The sequence below is a fragment of the Haematobia irritans genome, chromosome 4 (genome assembly GCF_050003625.1).
Source record: "Haematobia irritans isolate KBUSLIRL chromosome 4, ASM5000362v1, whole genome shotgun sequence".
NCBI classification, from domain to species: Eukaryota; Metazoa; Arthropoda; class Insecta; order Diptera; family Muscidae; genus Haematobia; species Haematobia irritans.
Window position 1 is genome coordinate 86,506,054 of NC_134400.1, and position 17,188 is coordinate 86,523,241.

General features: G+C 34.9%; 1 protein-coding gene, 1 long non-coding RNA gene and 1 pseudogene across 3 annotated transcripts in view; 2 read left to right on the top strand and 1 right to left on the bottom strand.

The window, feature by feature from the left end:
• Nucleotides 1–231: 231 nt before the first annotated feature.
• Nucleotides 232–1,334, top strand: LOC142233917 (cytochrome b5-like; annotated as a pseudogene).
• Nucleotides 1,335–9,262: 7,928 nt separating this feature from the next.
• The window catches only part of sfl (N-deacetylase and N-sulfotransferase sfl), a 554,720-nt gene continuing 546,794 nt past the window's right edge, over nt 9,263–17,188 (top strand). The window contains exon 1 of one of the 2 annotated variants that reach the window (XM_075305924.1): nt 9,263–10,459. The gene's annotated coding sequence lies outside the window, so the exon portion shown is untranslated. The remainder of the gene's footprint in view (nt 10,460–17,188) is intronic. The other variant, XM_075305925.1, reaches the window with a different exon arrangement.
• LOC142234754 (uncharacterized) lies at nt 14,545–15,572 on the bottom strand. The gene is made up of 2 exons (XR_012721706.1): nt 15,351–15,572; nt 14,545–15,287 (listed from the first exon to the last, which is right to left on the bottom strand). It is a non-coding gene; the product is annotated as an uncharacterized LOC142234754 (long non-coding RNA).

The window sequence follows — 17,188 nt, forward strand, 5'->3', positions numbered from 1 at the left end:
AATGAAGTGCTGAAAACATAGGTATTTCGCTTAAAATTGTAAAAGGTATATTGGTGAACAACTTTTGACTTTCCAAATGGAATAAAGTGATTGTTTTTCAGATATTTTACAGACACGCTGCCTCCATCGAGAATAAAAACAATAGGTCTGTTTTCTTATTGCACTGATAACCAGTGCAAAAAGAAAACGCAAAACGTCTAACCAGTTCAATTTTCGGTTTTGATTGGCAACACTTGGTCGTCAAATGTCAAAATCAAAGTTATTGTTTACAAATAAAAATAGGGGGTATACATTTAATAATCAATTTATAGAAATAAGTGTACCAAAAACGAAAGAGTGATTATTAATTTTAAAGGATTTGCTGCTTGCCTTTCAAAAACAAATGACTGCTGGCAACAGCTACGTGCGTGGAAACAGATTCAGTGCGTCATGTTTATCAACCAAACGCGTGGAAATATGGGAATTTGCTCAAGTGATGGATTTACAAGTGGCTAATACCACAAGCATGTGTGGTATAGAAATGGATATGCCAATTGCATCAAAATCACAAAAGCCTAGTTAACGTAGAATTACAGACTTCGGCCAGCCATCACAAGAGGGAGAGAATATACAGGAAATATAATTCAACTTAATACCACAAATTATTTAATTAAACACCATGTCATCGCAAAATGTAAAATAATTTACCCACGCCGAAGTTGCCAAAAATATTACAAAAGAAAAGAATTGGTTCATAATCCACAACAACGTGTATGACGTGACCCCTTTTCTCAATGAGCATCCTGGTGGTGAAGAAGTCTTGATCGAACAAGCTGGTAAAGATGCTACAGAAAATTTCGAAGAAGTTGGTCACAGTTCATATGCCCGTGAAATGATGCAACAATACAAAATCGGTTAACTAGTTGCTGAAGAGCGTACAAATGTTCCAGAAAAATCCGAACCCACATGGAATACTGAGCAAAAGAACGAGGAATCGTAATGAAGTCATGGCTGATGCCTTTTGTCTTGGGTTTAATAGCCACCTTGGTTTATAAGTTTTTCTTTGGAACGAAATACCAATAATTGTAGGCAGAGAAAAACATCACCACCACCAGCCACAAACAAATATCGCAAGTTTATTTGTATATTTAGTTGAGAAAGGGATTTCTTGCTGTTTTAGACCATAAAACAAGTCATACAAAAAACAAAAACAAAACATATACAGTGACTCACAAAAATATTCTTTTTTATATCTTGAAATCGCAAACCGCTTAACATTTATATGAAAAAGTTTTATTAAAATGTTTCCATGGATATACATAACAGCAAAACGTAAACAAAAATCGTGAAATTAATTTTATTGTATTATTTTTAATCATTAAATCAAAAAACTACAAAAAAAGCTCACAAAAGTATTCGTCGTATCAGTAATCACATTGTATGAGACATTATTTTGGTCCACTTAGTATTTGGAATAGTACCCTTTGTTAGCGCAAATGGCTTCCAGTCGTCTTGGCATCGACACGTTTCTTGAGAGATTTTGCCCCATTCTTCTTGTAACACTTTTTTTAAGGGCTGTCCAAGATGAAATTTGGATTTGTCCGATCCACGGTTCCAAATGAGATCCTAGTTTTCAATGCGGTTGCTACCTGGGCTTTGTGGTTGCGTTTTGAGATATTTAGTGTTGTGAAGGAGCCATATTTTCACATCACATGCCGTGTGTTTGAGGTGTTTGCTTGTTGGAACAAGGAGTCTTTATCACGAAATCCCATTTTAGAGGCGCTGGAGTGAAGATTTTCTTTCAAAATTTTTAAATATGTTAAAAAACATTTAGGCGTTCATGGTTCCATCAATAAAAACTAATGGCGTTTTCTTTTCTTGTAAAAAACGCGCACTTTTTTTGCATTTTGCCCGGAAAATGTAGTTTTTAGGTTCTTTTCTTAAAAAAACAGGGAATAGTGCGAAAAGGCTTCGAAGTCTGTTGTGAAAATAGCGCCATGTATAAAGGCAAATTGCGGGCATTTTCAGCACTGCCAACAAACGAGAGTGCTGCGATTGCCTTGTTTCCTTCTTTGAATTCTTTTCTGCCCGCTGAAATGATAGCATTTTTGTAGGTTTGTAGGTTGATTCGCATTATGTACAGACAAAATGAAGGCAAAGCACTTTTTTTAGAAAAGAAAACACCATAAGTTTCATTACACTTGTTTTTACATTTTTTATTTTCAAGGTTTCCCTAAGCTTTCGCCGTGAAAATAAAAAATGTCGAAAAGTGTAACACAAAAGTTTTTATTATTTTAAAATGTATTAAGAAAATGTAACCATTAAAAAAATTAGGTTTATTTTAGTTATCGGAATTATTATTTCTTCAGCAAATTAACTTAACTTTATTCATTTTTGGATTATGTTTGTATAATTAACCCTCTAATGCCCCAATTTTTTGGCCATCTGAATAAATATTTAATGTTAACGACACAAAAGCAAGAAAACTAAACAAGAAAATTTTATAGGTAAAATTCAGTATATGCTGCAAAGCCTCTTGAACAGTTCCAACTGTTTTCTTTTTATTTTACCCATTTTTATTGTGTTAAGGTGTGTTTTACTAAAAGCTTCCTTATTTATTGAAGCCCGCCTAAAGGCGGGATTGGGCATTAGAGGGTTAACTAAAGAATAGAAAAATTATACATAAATGAAGCGTAAATATCTAAAAAATTCATGAAAATTTTAAATTTTACCGCAAAATCCAAACCAAAATCATACTGTCTTGGTGAATATTTTCTAAATAATGATGAAGAAGGCAATTTTATAATTATATACTATTCCAAATGCTATTTTTATACCCTCCACCATAAGATGGTGGTTTTTTAAGTTTGTCATTCCGTTTGTAACAGATCGAAAAATTGCTCTAAGACCCCATAAAGAATAGGGTGGTTAAATTTTCAAGGGCCGATGTTGATTTTGAATAAAACACAAACTATTTAGGACATTATTGTAATTTTATTTTATTATGATATATTCGTATTACTCAATTATGTATGGAACAAACTATAGGCCAAATAGACGCCGCGACCTCGGTGGCACACCTCCATCCGATGGTCCAAATTTTCGATGACGCTGGGGCATAATTGAGGTTCTATGCCGTTAATGTGCCGAATTATCTCGTCCTTTAGCTATTGAATTGTTGCTGGCTTATCGACGTACACCTTTTCTTTCAAATAACCACAAAGAAAAAAGTCCAACGGTGTCAAATCACATGATCTTGGCGGTCAATTGACATTGCCATTACGTGAGATAACACGGACATTAAATTTGTTGCGCAAAAGAGCCATTGTTTCGTTAGCTGTGGGGCAAATTCGGGCCATAAAAGGTTCGTTATCATCTTACGATAGCGAACACCATTCACAGTAACTGCCTGACCGGCCTCATTTTGGAAAAAATACGACCCGATGATGGTCGGTCCGTCTGTTGAAATCACGCCAACTTCCGTTCGAAACAAGCTATCGACTTGAAACTTGGCACAAGAAGTTGTTATTGATATAGGTCGTATCTTATTGGAAAAGGGCCATATCGCATTACTTTACGTATAGCCCCCATATAAACCGATCCCCAGATTTGACCTACGGAGACTCTTGGAGGGGCAAAATTCATCCGATCCGGTTGAAATTTGGTACGTGGTGTTAGTATGTGGTTTCTAACAACTATACAAAAATTGGTCCATATCGGTATTGGGCGGGGCCGACTATATCATACCCTAAACCACCCCATGCGAATTAGTAAACATAAGCAAGGGTATCATTGGTATAGGTTTGGGAGATGAACCGAATTTCCTTATTTATGAAAATTAAGCAGTATACACTCAAAAAAAAGGCATGTCCTGTTACAAAGATTTTGTCTTTACTTTAAAAATTTACTTTTTCCCTTTCCTTTTTTTCCTTTTTTTTTTTAAATCCGAGCCAAAGAAGCGGAGAATACTAGTAAGGATATTTTTAAGACACATTTTTTTTTTAATTTCTGTTTTGTGTACTTCTTTCTAGGAAGCGAATTTTAAGTTTTCATTTTTTCAGCTTTTGTTCTCCATATGCTATTAAAATCCTTTAAAACGAGTTAACAACTTTATTTTCCAAATTCAGACTCGACTTCCAGTATACTCATAGAAAAAGTCTGCTAAAAACAGCAGTAGATGTCAGCTGTTATATTTTTGTACTTCACGGCCTAATGAACAACAATTTATAAAATTTTTATACCCTGCGCCACACTGTTGAACAGGGTATTATAAGTTAGTGCATATGTTTGCAACACCCAGAAGGAGACGAGATAGACACATGGTGTCTTTGGCAAAAATGCTTAGGGTGGGCTCCTGAGTCGATATAGCCATGTGCGTCTGTCCGTGAACACATTTTTGTAATCAAAGTCTAGGTCGCAATTTAAACCCAATCGACTTCGAATTTGGCACAAGTATGTGTTTTGGGTCAGAATAGAACCCTATTGATTTTGGAAGAAATCGGTTCAGATTTAGATATAGCTCCCATATATATCTTTCGTCCACTTATACGGCCCTAGAAGCCAGATTTTAACCCAAATTTGGTAGAAATTTTGCACTAGGAGTACAATTGGTAGTATAGTCAAATGTGCCAAATTTTATAGAAATCGGTTCAGATTTAGATATAGCTTCCATATATATCTTTCGTACGATATGCACTTATATGGATTCAGCCTGAGTTTTACCCTGATTTGGTTGAAATTTTGCTCAAACATAACGCTTGGCCATATAGTCACGAGTGCAAAATTTGATTGAAATCGGTTCAAATTTAGATATAGCACCCATATATATCTTTCGTCCGATTTAGACTCATATGACAACAGAGGCCAAAGTTTACTACCGATTTTCGTGAAGTTTTGCACAGAGAGTAGAATTAACATTCTAGCAATGCTTGGTAAATTTGATTGAAATCGATTCAGATTTAGGTGTCGTTATGTGTGTTAAATTTGGTTAAAATCTTTAATATTTTAGATATTTAAGTGTGTAAAGTTTGATCTGATTTGGTTCAGATTTAGATAAAACCCCCATATATTCGTGTTTCCAGTTATTACAAATATGACCAAAATTCCCACACTTTATATCTTAGTCATATCCTGTAGTGCCAGAATTTCCACAGAACAGTTGATTTTTAAATAAGGCTCCAAGTCGCTCGACTTGACCAAATAATATGTTACAACCCACACTTGACCACATATCTTGGCGAGATCTACCAATATCCTTTTAAAATCGCCACTGGTGAGTAGCAAAAATTGCAAATATTACTAAAATTTTCCTATATTTGGTATACATATGTATCGCCTGATAAATCATAAATGTCCTTTTGTACACTTGCATTAAAATTTCTCTCGCTTCATATTTCCCATATTTTTTACTAACATTGTGTTTCATCCCATGGTGATAGCCGATTTTAATTCTAGTGTTTTTGTACAAATATTCTCTTCATTATAAGTATTTGTATCTGGAAATGCAAACCTTTGCATAGCTCCCAGCAAATTTGAAGTAGTTAAGGTTGTAACACAAATGTTGGTATACATAGTGGTGAAGGGTATAATATAGTCGGCCCAGCCCGACTTTAGACTTTACTTTTTACTAACATTGTGTTCCACCCCAGGGCATTAGCCGACATAAATTTTAAGTCAATAGAATTTTGGTCTTAAATATATTGTCGGTTCAGATTTAAATGCATGTATATGGGAACATAAATCTTTATATATACCACTCAAAAAATTTGAAGGAATTCAGATGGTGTCGAAAATGTAGATCACAAAGTGGTGCAGGGTATAATATAGTCGGCCCTGTCCGACTATAGACTTTCCTTACTTGTTTTTCTATAGAAAAATTTGTCAAAATTTTATTTCTATAGAAAATTTTCTCAAAATTTAGCATATTTATTGAAAATGTATTTCTATAGTAAATTTTCATATAATGTTATTTCGTGCTGATGGTCACTGATTCTTAAAAAACCTCTAATATAAATCTTTCGACCGATTATAAATTCAATTTTGCGAAATTGCCTAAAAATGTATACCCTGCGTCGCACTCTTTATAGAAGTATTACAATATACATTGTCCAAATCGAGTGAGGTCAAGGCATATTAATTAAAGGTAAAGTCACGAGCAAACGTGTGTACACCCCATGATATTTAGAAAGTCAAACTAAAATGACAGGTCACTTAAGTTGACATTTTGTGTATGTGTAGTGTTGTTGTATTGTAACACAATGTAAATAAAAGCAATATTTATGTACACAAAGAATGTAAACAAACCTACTAAACGTAAACAAAGCCTTTGACAAGATGAATGTCGATATTAGTCACCTGATTGCATGACTTTACCTCTTTAATATGCCTTGGAGTGAGGTAAATAGCAACATAAACCTTTATACAAAGCACTCAACAAAATTGAAGGATTGAGATTTTATCAAAATGTGGATCTAAATACAAAGTTGTGTATATTGTAGTCTGCCCCGCCAGACTTCAGATTTTCTTATTATTATTATTTTTTTTTTTTTTTGACTAAAATTATGTTTCGTCCCATAAAGTTAGATTCAAATATTAAGTACATAGATTTTGTTGAAGTGTATACAATTTTGTCTAAATCGGTGCAGATTCAAATCCATGCATATGGGAATATCAACCTTTATATAGCTCGCAACAAACTTGAGATGGTATCAATGAATTTGGTCCACAATGAAGGGTATAATACATTATTTTTTTTATTAAACATAGGAACGACATTGGCCTGAATTCGAAACATAGAGTACAAGTACCCTGCCAACATTTTTTGAATTTGGGGGCGCTTCTGAGAATCCCCACTACGTCGAAAACAGTCGTATACGATATCCAAAACTCCTCGGAAAAGCGCCGTCACTATTGAGAAGTTGTACCACGCCAAGTTACTACAAAAAAGTATCGCATGAGTGCAATTATTAGGAGCCCTTCTGGATACATTTAGAAGGACGCCAATAAGAGCCCCTTCAAACAATCAGACCAAGTGCATTTTAAGATAGTTGTAAAAGAATCATTGTGGTCAAGTAAAACACGATTGTTTAGATGTTTATTAATTTTATGAAACATTTATAAATTCTAATAAATATAACATTTATACGACTATCACATCACATTTAACACATTTTTATGCATTAATAAGAGATTGATGTTGAGTTACAAGTTGTAAGTTAAATGTTGTAGCGTCTATCAGCCAATACTATTATTCCCAATGGAGGCAGCGTGTCCGGAAAAATATTTGAAAAACTATCACTTTATTCCATTTGGAAAGTCAAAAATTGTTCACCATATACCTTTCACAATTTTAAGCGTAATATCTATGTTTTCAGAACTTTATTTTCGTTTTTATTTAAATAAAATATAACAAGCTGGTTGCGCTTGGCGTTTCACAAAAAATAAAATGGCTCTTCTAACAGTAGTGATGGCAAAATACTTTCATGTACATTTTGTACTTTTTGATATACTTCCCCCATCACAGTTCGCGATGGTTGTGGTGACATTTACGAGTCTGTGGTAGCGATGAGGATGAAATGGAACTTTGAAATGCTGGCAGGGTACACACACTTTTTCATTAGAAATAAGTTGTTTTAGCACACTATACGAGTGCTGGAGATCATGATCGCACTGAATAATCCATGTAGACGGTATTTCCCGTGATTGTTATGGTAATATTACATGGGACAAACTGTTTTTCCAAAAGCATAGTGCCCTCTATACTCTATAAATCGGAGCCATAACATGTCCAAAAAACGGCCCCCAGACCATAATATTACCCCCACCATTATTGAAGGAACTGTTTTTATTTCTTGGATTAAGACTTTTCTTTGGACCTTCGTACTAAACTTCCACCACCCGAGCCATGCAATTTAAACTTTGATTTGTAGGAAAATAAAACACATTTCACTGATTCTCATGCCATTTAAGGTGTTTTTGTAAAAATTTAAGGCGCGGTTAAATTTTTTCGAACTCCATAATCTTGTGAGTCTCACGAAATACAGAGAAGGCCTTTGACGAAATGTCCAAATGAAATCGTCACTTCCGTGAGAGTTCCTTTATTGGAAGTTGTTAGAGACGCTACATTTAAAGTTGGGCCACTAGATATTTCTACATAATTCGATACATATTCCTGTTTTTGTTGCAGTGAAACAAAATTTAAACAAATACTTCTGTTTTGTTTATTTACATTTGCTTTTGTTTCTTCTTCTTTTCAGTATGTGACATTCACTTGAGATGTGTTCCTCCCCAGTATTTTAGTTAGTTGCCAATTCATATTTTGACAACTACAAAATTCGCATATAATGGTGACTCTGGTGCGACTTGCACTGATAGTTGCACTGGATAGAACACCAGTGCAACGATTGCCATACAAAAGTTCTATCCAGTGCAAAAAGAAAACAGCCCTAATATAGACGCTGCAACATGTAACTTGCCACTTGTAAATCAACATCATTCTATTATTAATGAAAAAAATTATGTTAAATGTGTTGTGATTGTGGTATAAATGTAATATTTATAAATGTTTAATCAAATTAATAAACATCTAAACAATCGTGTTTTGCTTGACCACAATGATTCTTTTACAACTATCTTAAAATGCACTTTTTCTGATTGTTTGAAGGGGCTCTTATTGGCGTCGTTCTAAATTTATTAAAAAAGGCACATAATAATTGCACTCATGCGATACTGTTTTGTAGTAACTTGGCGTGGTACAACTTCTCAATAGTGACGGCGCTTTTCCGACGAGTTTTTGATGTCGTATACGATTGTTTTCGACGTGATGGGGATTCTCAGTAGTGCCGTCAAATTCAAAAAATGTTGGCAGGGTATTCAGTCCATTGTGATATAATGCATCCTACAGACTATACGATTTTCCGGACGGAATGTCTGTGTTTGTAAAGAATCTTGCAGAATAATCGGTCAGCAGTATCGATTATGCCTTCGGACTTAACTTATAATGTGGTCAATATATGGGATATGTTCGACACGAGCACTGTCGTCCGGATAAACTAACTTATGCGCCATGCAGACCTTTTAGATAACTTTTCAGCGCCATCTAGAAAATTAGCCAAGGTTGACGCAATAAATGGTATCAAGTCAATCTCTTGTCCTGTCAGAGCAATAAGTTCCACAAAAAACCACAATTCCTCTTTGATATGATTTTTCGTGAGAGACTACAAAGTAGCCCTATGCAAACGCCGTCAAAATCTACGCGAAGATAGTGTCAAAAATTCTGATGTCTGTCTTCGATTAGTCGTGCATGAGGAAAGTAGTCTTCCCGTGGAAAAATGGATTGGCAAAAATTATTGATTTGAATATTAGGACTGTGCTATTATTAAACAAACTAGTTAAATATTAAACATTTGTGCATCGAGGATTGTGGTCAATCCTTCCTCCACAACAATCAGATCATATTTTTCGGGCCCGTAAATATATTGATGTGTTTAAGTGAAAAATTACAATTTTACCTCCAAAAGCAACAGTCATTAAATCCAATTAAAACTCCTATCCTCAATATAATCTGCCGAAAGTTGGTGCGAATTTGACATAAAATAAATTGTAAACTTTTTTGGCAAATGAGGAAAATTGCATTGTCAAAGGAAAACTAATTTCTACATTCTGCTATTCCATTGGAGCCCCCATCATCTTGTATCGTTGATTGTGTGTGTATGTTTTTGTTTTGTATCTTGCCTGTCTTTTACTATTCCTATTATGTATTCCTTCTTTGTGGCGAGCAATAGAGGATACCTCGAGTATGTGTGATGATATGGATAAACAAAAATGAAACGAATGACGTAAATGCATTGCTTTTGGAGTCTGGAGAAATCAATTTCAAATTTATCCCACATTCCCAAATATAAATGCCCTATGTTTACATTTCGCTCTTTGTTTGTGTGTGTGTGTGTTGGGTGAAATGCCATTGAAAAGAAAAAACGTAAAACTGTCGCGAGTATAGGCGTAGGTGTGGAGCATTGCAAAAGCTCCCCCGCCCCCCAAAAACTCCATTCGGTTCGTCGGCTCTAATGTGCGTTGGTGATAAAGTCAATGGAGTGCGGTTGTCTCCTTTAATTTACGTGAAAAGTTGTAAAACAAGCAAAGAGAAGAATTGCTGTGTATGCGTGCGTGTTTGTATTGAATGAAACATAGAGAGAATAAACAAAACATAAAAGAAATTAAAAAAGAGAGTTCTTAACATCCAAAAACAAAAAAAGGGATATCGAATGAAACGGCCAACTCGTTTCCAATATTTGACAATCAGCACACTAAACCTATGGGATTGACCTTTACTAGGTAAGCTAAATAGGCTGTTTGGATTTCGGTGGAAGACACACAAAACACCAATATACCTCCTACCCATTCATACATAGTATTGCCGCCCCCCACCCCCCCACATACGAATGGAATGCGTCTATGAAATTATGTTCCACATTTAATTATGGTAAGTTTTGCTTTGCCTGTCCATTTTGTTGTTTACATTCATTCACGTTTCTTGTCGTTCGTTGTTCAATGCCCAATTGTTTGTTTTTGTCTTTACGCTTCGATTAGTATGTGGTGTCACATTTCCTCCCATAGATGGCTGAGGGGCAGTAATGGCCAAGCAACGGTCACTTGTATGTATGTCTGTGCGTGTAGGAGTCTTCAACGTCCGGTCTTCAGTCATTTGTATATGGTCACAGATGAGATCGTTTTAGAGTTCCAATAGGATTTTTGGGATCCATACAAAGGAGGATTGTACATCAAATAAGCCGCTTTTTTTGACCGGCTTGGCAAAAAGTGTAATCTGAATCGGGAATTGATCGGCAAAACAGGATAGCTGACACAAAGTTTTAAAAAGATCACGCTCTTTGCATATTAGCTTGCGGAATTTAAAGTTGCCGAAAATTTCGTTACAATAAAAAGAAATACATGGGAAATAAAGTATTAGCAAGAGGCCGGTATGCACGGCCTAAAGGACACCGATCACGGTCGTACTTTAATGAAGATGTGGTACAACATGGCAAAACAAGGGGTACAAAAATTTTTAGTGGTCAAAAAGTGTCGAAAGGAGCACGAACTGGCCCCTAACCAATATGACGAGCAAAGGCGTAGCTGCGATTACATAAACGTGCTGAATTTTCAACAATCATGGTTTCCGACGATAAAAATCACTAAACTCCTAAAATTTAAGACTAAGAATTGCCACCCAGTAATTTTCCATCTTAATCGATGGGGACCTTTGAACTCCGGTGCACTCACTGACATCGTTTTCATAGAGCTTGACATCAAAGTACATTTTACTTGTTGCACACAAAAATATTTGGAGCCGTGGATACGCAAACTATTTAGTCGTATACCATTCTCACATAGAGCGGTCAGATGATAAACCGGTAATTATTTGTGTCATCGAATCAAATTTGTGTAATTAATAACACTTCGTGTCAGCTACCATATACGACCTTCCTGGTCATACTATATTTGGAAACTACAGTATTTTAGAGAAGGTGCAACTTTTGCCTCCATCGTCCGTTTTTGTTGTATACATTCATTCTTCTTGCTGTTGATCTTTGTCTAATGTTTTTCTCCTGACGTTGCAATTACTTTAGGGTGTTACATTACCAACAAATTAAGGACAAAATCCGTCGATCAACAGTCATTTGGGAACTTGCATTCCTCACATGTTGGTACTGGTCATAATTTATCTACATATGGCTCGAGATTGCAGGCTCATATGCCAACAGGAATTCTATTTGAAACATAAAAATATGAAATAAACCTTAATTGTTTGGGTTGGGATTTCTAAAGATATGAACTACCCGTTAACCCATTTAGCCGTATTTCTCTCGAGGAGCACCTTCCATTAATCGAGAACCCCGAACACCTTTTGCAATAATCCAATACCATCGGATAGAGACAAAATATCTACCCGATTAAATTTCAGGCTCACTTAGACTATTCAGTCCATTGTGATACCACATTTAACTTAAATTTAACCTATTACATATGGGCATTTCTAGTCTTAACCATTGAACCTTCTCTATTATTTACTTTTGTGGAACCAACCAGATTGCTCCAAAAACATTAACAAACTGCTTAAGTTAACGTTTTACAGGTCAGCCAGTGATCTAAAGCTATATGCTCCTAAAATTCGCTTACGCCTTACACAAAAAGCAGGACACACACACAAGAGGTGTTTAATTGATTCCTTTTCCTCCACATCATGACAGCTTATACAATAGTCATTATACTTCGCACCTATAGTTTTTGCAAATTCGCCTATCAGGCAGCGACCCGTTATAGCAGATATCAGAAGTGCTATCTGACGCCTTAAGAACACTAGCATATCCAGTGTGCGGTTTAAGTTTAAATAGGGCCATATTTGCTTGGTGTCGTTACAACCCTTGCAATTTTCCCATCGAATATTGGCCATCATAACAAAATATCTACCTTTCACAAATAAATCTGGATGACAATCTTTTTCCATTTGGTCAAAGTGGACAAATTCTCGCGAGGAGCACTGCCTGTAAAAAATTGACTAAGTACACATCTTAGATTAAATAGAGCTTTTCTCTCGTCGTTACAAAAGATTTTTGGCAAAAGGTTTTTATAACGTTAATACCTTTGTCTTCAGTTAAAATTTGTGTTTATGTCAATTTTATTGGAGGATTATATCGCCAAGTATCACAGTGGACTGAATATTATAATTATATCACGCCTTTTTCACATATAGGTGGCGCTGAAAAGAATATTCATATATGTTATGTGAAATATCTATGTAAAACGGATGTCGCTGGAGCCCACTTACATGTCATAATGTTTGTTAGATTTAATTCAACTATAATGACATATCGGGAAATTTTCTATTGACCTGTTACGTTATTTACAAATATATTTACAAATATAAATCATATTTGTAAATAACCCCGATTTTAATATTTTATGTGAAATCCAACTGGCAATAGTACACCTATAAAATGCTGGCCTATATTAGCATTTTCTTATTATTTTTATAAGGAAAAGACAATCGAAATTATATTTTTTAGAAAAAAGTAAAACATAAATGTTTCTAAAAAACGTATACTGTGCAAATTCTTATATTGTCAAAAACTAAATATTTTACGAAGGTTTACGACGTTTTTGACGTATAGTAAAATACGTCGTAAATGTATGTAAAATACCTTACAGTTTACGACAGACCATCTCTGAGGATGGGGTTATTTATTTATTTATTTATTTAATCAACCAACGCCCTTCTGGACAACATGTTGATAGAAATTCAATCAATAGAGCTCTAGTATTCCAAATAAAAACTTAACCTTATAATTAAAACGAAACTAAAAAAAACTTAAAATTAAAATCCTAACGCACAACCCTTTATACATAGCAAACAAGAAATTAAAACGCATTGAGTTTGAAATTGTCAGTGAGATGATAAATATTTGCATTATAGAGTAGATAAATAATTTAACAAATTCTTTTTAAATGTAAAAGGAGTAATAGAGAAATTTTTAAGGTGGTGAGGTAGCGAGTTCCATAACCTGGCTACACGTACAGAAAACGATCTCTCAAAGACAAGATGGTGAAAATGATCCAACAGCACCTGTGTATTTCTAGTCGTATTCAAAAACGTTATTGACTCCATCAAATACCGTGGTGAACCAAATTTCACCACACAGAAGAAAAAATACAAGCATCTCAAGTTTAAAAAGTTGTCAAATGAACAATCCAAAAACTGAAAAGAGTAGAAGTCGTAGTTATCACGCGCATGTGAGCCATAAACGTATCTTAAAATACCATGAAAACAAGAATGTAATTTGCGTAAGTTCGATGCATTAGTACCTGAATAATTTGGTTATTCTTTCAGCTTTAATAAGGGGATGTCACATTTTGGCACCCAACGTGGCGCTCGAACCCACGACCGTGAGATTAAGAGTCTCATGCTAAACGAATGAGTTAGCCGGGCAAAAAATGTGACAACCCCCTTATTAAAACGGACCTGATATTGAGTGATGTTATGCTGCGACGTAGCTCGCCGGAAGGGGCGATTCTTTCCGATTTCCATACGAATTTTATGGACATTGATGGATGGAATTGATATTTTTAAGTTATTGAAAAGAATATGCCAGATTCCGATCTTCACAAGCCTTGTCTTATATGGGAGCCACCGTGGTGCGATGGTTAGCATGCCCGCCTTGCATACACAAGGTCGTAGTTTCGATTCCTGCTTCGACCGAACACCAAAAAGTTTTTCAGCGGTGGATTATCCCACCTCAGTAATGCTGGTGACATTTCTGAGGGTTTCAAAGCTTCTCTACCCGTGTAAAAATTGGGGGATCTGATTTGATATGGTTAGATCTGAGCCAAGATATGGTCAGATCTGAGCAGATCCGAAAAATGGTTATATCTGGTCAGATCTAAATACTATGAAATTGGATCTGATCAGATCTCAAAAATGAGACAAATCTAATCAGATCTAATTTGATATAATTGTATATTATTTGATACAATCGTATCTTTCGAGATCTTTCAACACATAAAAGCCCATAATTTGTATATAAAATGAGATCAATTGTTTTATTTAATAATACAGACAAAAAGTATGTGCATAATAAATATGTTTAATTTAAATTGATCCATCAAAGCTATTTAAGAGTATTGACAGTTGAGTTAGAGTGTTGTCCAAGGGTTTTTTCGTTTGTTTCTTCTGCTTTGGACTTAGACACGCGACTAAAGTATTACAGCGTTAAGGCAATCTGCAATGAAATTAAGTAAAAAAACAATTATTAAACAAATATAGGAATAAACAAATATGGGAATATATTGAACTATGTAAGCAAGTATTAGTATTGTTTTGGATCATTCTTCTTTGAGTTGCAATAAAAATTGCCATATAATTTTATGTTGCTTTTAATACTCACATTTAAAGTGTATTCGGGATTAGGTTAGGTATAGCGATAGGCTGTCATTTTAGGTTCATACATACTATTCAGACCATCATGACATCACAGTGATCAACATCTCACTTATCACTGACTGCTGCTCGATTCAATAATTAGCTCAATAACATGGGACCTCCTTGCTATAATCGAGTCCTATCGGCATTTCACGTTGCGCTGAAACAACTTAGAGAATCTTTGAAGCAGAAATGTCACCAACATTACTGCGAGGAGATAATCCACCGCCGAAATAATTTTTGGTGTTGGTCGGAACTGGGATTGAACCCGTGACCTTTTGAATGCAAGGCGGGCATGTTAACCAGTACACCACTGAGGTTTCCTTTTTTTCCAAATCTAGAAAATAGTAAAACAATATGAAAATGACTACTAAGGTAATAACAAATACAATCTACTTACCTACATAATCTCCGCAATAAAGGAAACGATATACACTTTATCAAAGGAACACATTTAAAACAATTATATTAAATTTCTTAATTTTCTCAGCTAGTCTGGCGTTAAATTTGTTTAGAAGTGATGCCCCTGACGGCGTTGACATTTGACATAATGACATTGAGGTTTAGACGTGTATTTCAAAAATCTTTTTAACTTGTTCATGATTTTTTTTATTATATTTTGGACCGTATTTAACTCCATATATAGTCAGATATGATGTTATATCTACCATATCTTATTAGATATAGTGCTATATATGGTCCTATCCAAGCATATATTATTAGATATGCCAGATATAATTAGATATTATACTATATATGATGAGATCTGCAATTATATCTAACCAGATCTAGCACCATATATAGCATATCTGTGCATATCTAATTATGTCTGAACCAATATCTGAACAGATCCAATTAGATCCAATTTGATATTATTAGATAGGATTGGATCCTCCAATTTTTACACGGGTAAGTGGTTTCACTGGAATGTGGAACGCCGTTCGGACTCGGCTATAAAAAGGAGGTCCCTTGTCATTGAGCTTAACATGGAATCGGGCAGCACTCAGTGATACGAGAGAAGTTCACCACTGTGGTATCACAATGGACTGAATAGTCTAAGTGAGCCTGATACATCGGGCTGCCACATAACCTAACCTAACCTATATGCTAATTTCTTCTTAATATTAAATCTATTTTTAGAGACATTACTGAATTCACCTGATTGACGAACGATCACAGAATGTCTTATTTACTAGAAATAACAAAAATTACTGTGATAACTAATTGGAACTCATTTCAAAGAAACAACAACAATTCTAACGACAACATCAGTAATTACTATGTTACGAGGTAACTAACTATTTTTATGTTAGCCTGAATCGCAATACAAATGCATTTAACTCTATGTTAGGCTACGAGCGGTTTTGTGTTATCCGTACGGAGTCGTATAAAATATTTATATGTGTTGTATTCTGTTAAATAAAACAAATCTGGCAACCTTAATGGCAATGCATGAATTGTCTACCTTTCCGTGACTGTTTCCATTTTTTCTGCATTTGTTTACATTTTATGGTCTCCCTTGTTTTATGGTCTCTTTTGATTATTTTCGAATATAACGCCAACAGTTGGGCGGCCAATGAACGTGCACCCACGTCTCAGCACTAAAACATGAAACTTGTTTGTCTGCTCTCCCCAGTTGTTGTATGCTCCGCGCTACATACATACTCTCCTTTAGGATAGTTGTCCCCTTTGATCATAATAAACTAATCCAATAAATGGTCTTCATAAATTTTGACTTTACTAGGAAAAATGCCAACAGTTTTAAGGCTAAATTTTGGCAAAAAAAAAAAAACGACAATAACAAACTACAAGATGACATGTTGTCAAATTATTCTGAGTTCCAAACTAAAGCTACTAACATATGAAAGTACTACATTCCGATAGTTTCATATAAACCATTTAAATTGGGCAGAACCGACTATATTATAACCTACACCACTTTGTAGACAAACAATGTCCTTCCAGTCCGAAACCGCTCAAATTATAATATCGAACCAATATCTGATCCTGAGCACTTGTATTATGGCTGGTTACATGATCAAGTTTTTGACAAATTTTGTTTGCATTATTTTCCACATCAATCAGGAAAAAACATAGAGTCATAGAACAGATATATCGCCTCGTCGAGACAATCAATATAGCTTTTGAATCTAAAAGCTAATGTACCTCGGCATTTATAGATATTTCTCAGGCTTTTGATAAACTTTGGCATGATGACCTCTTGAACAAAATTAAGAG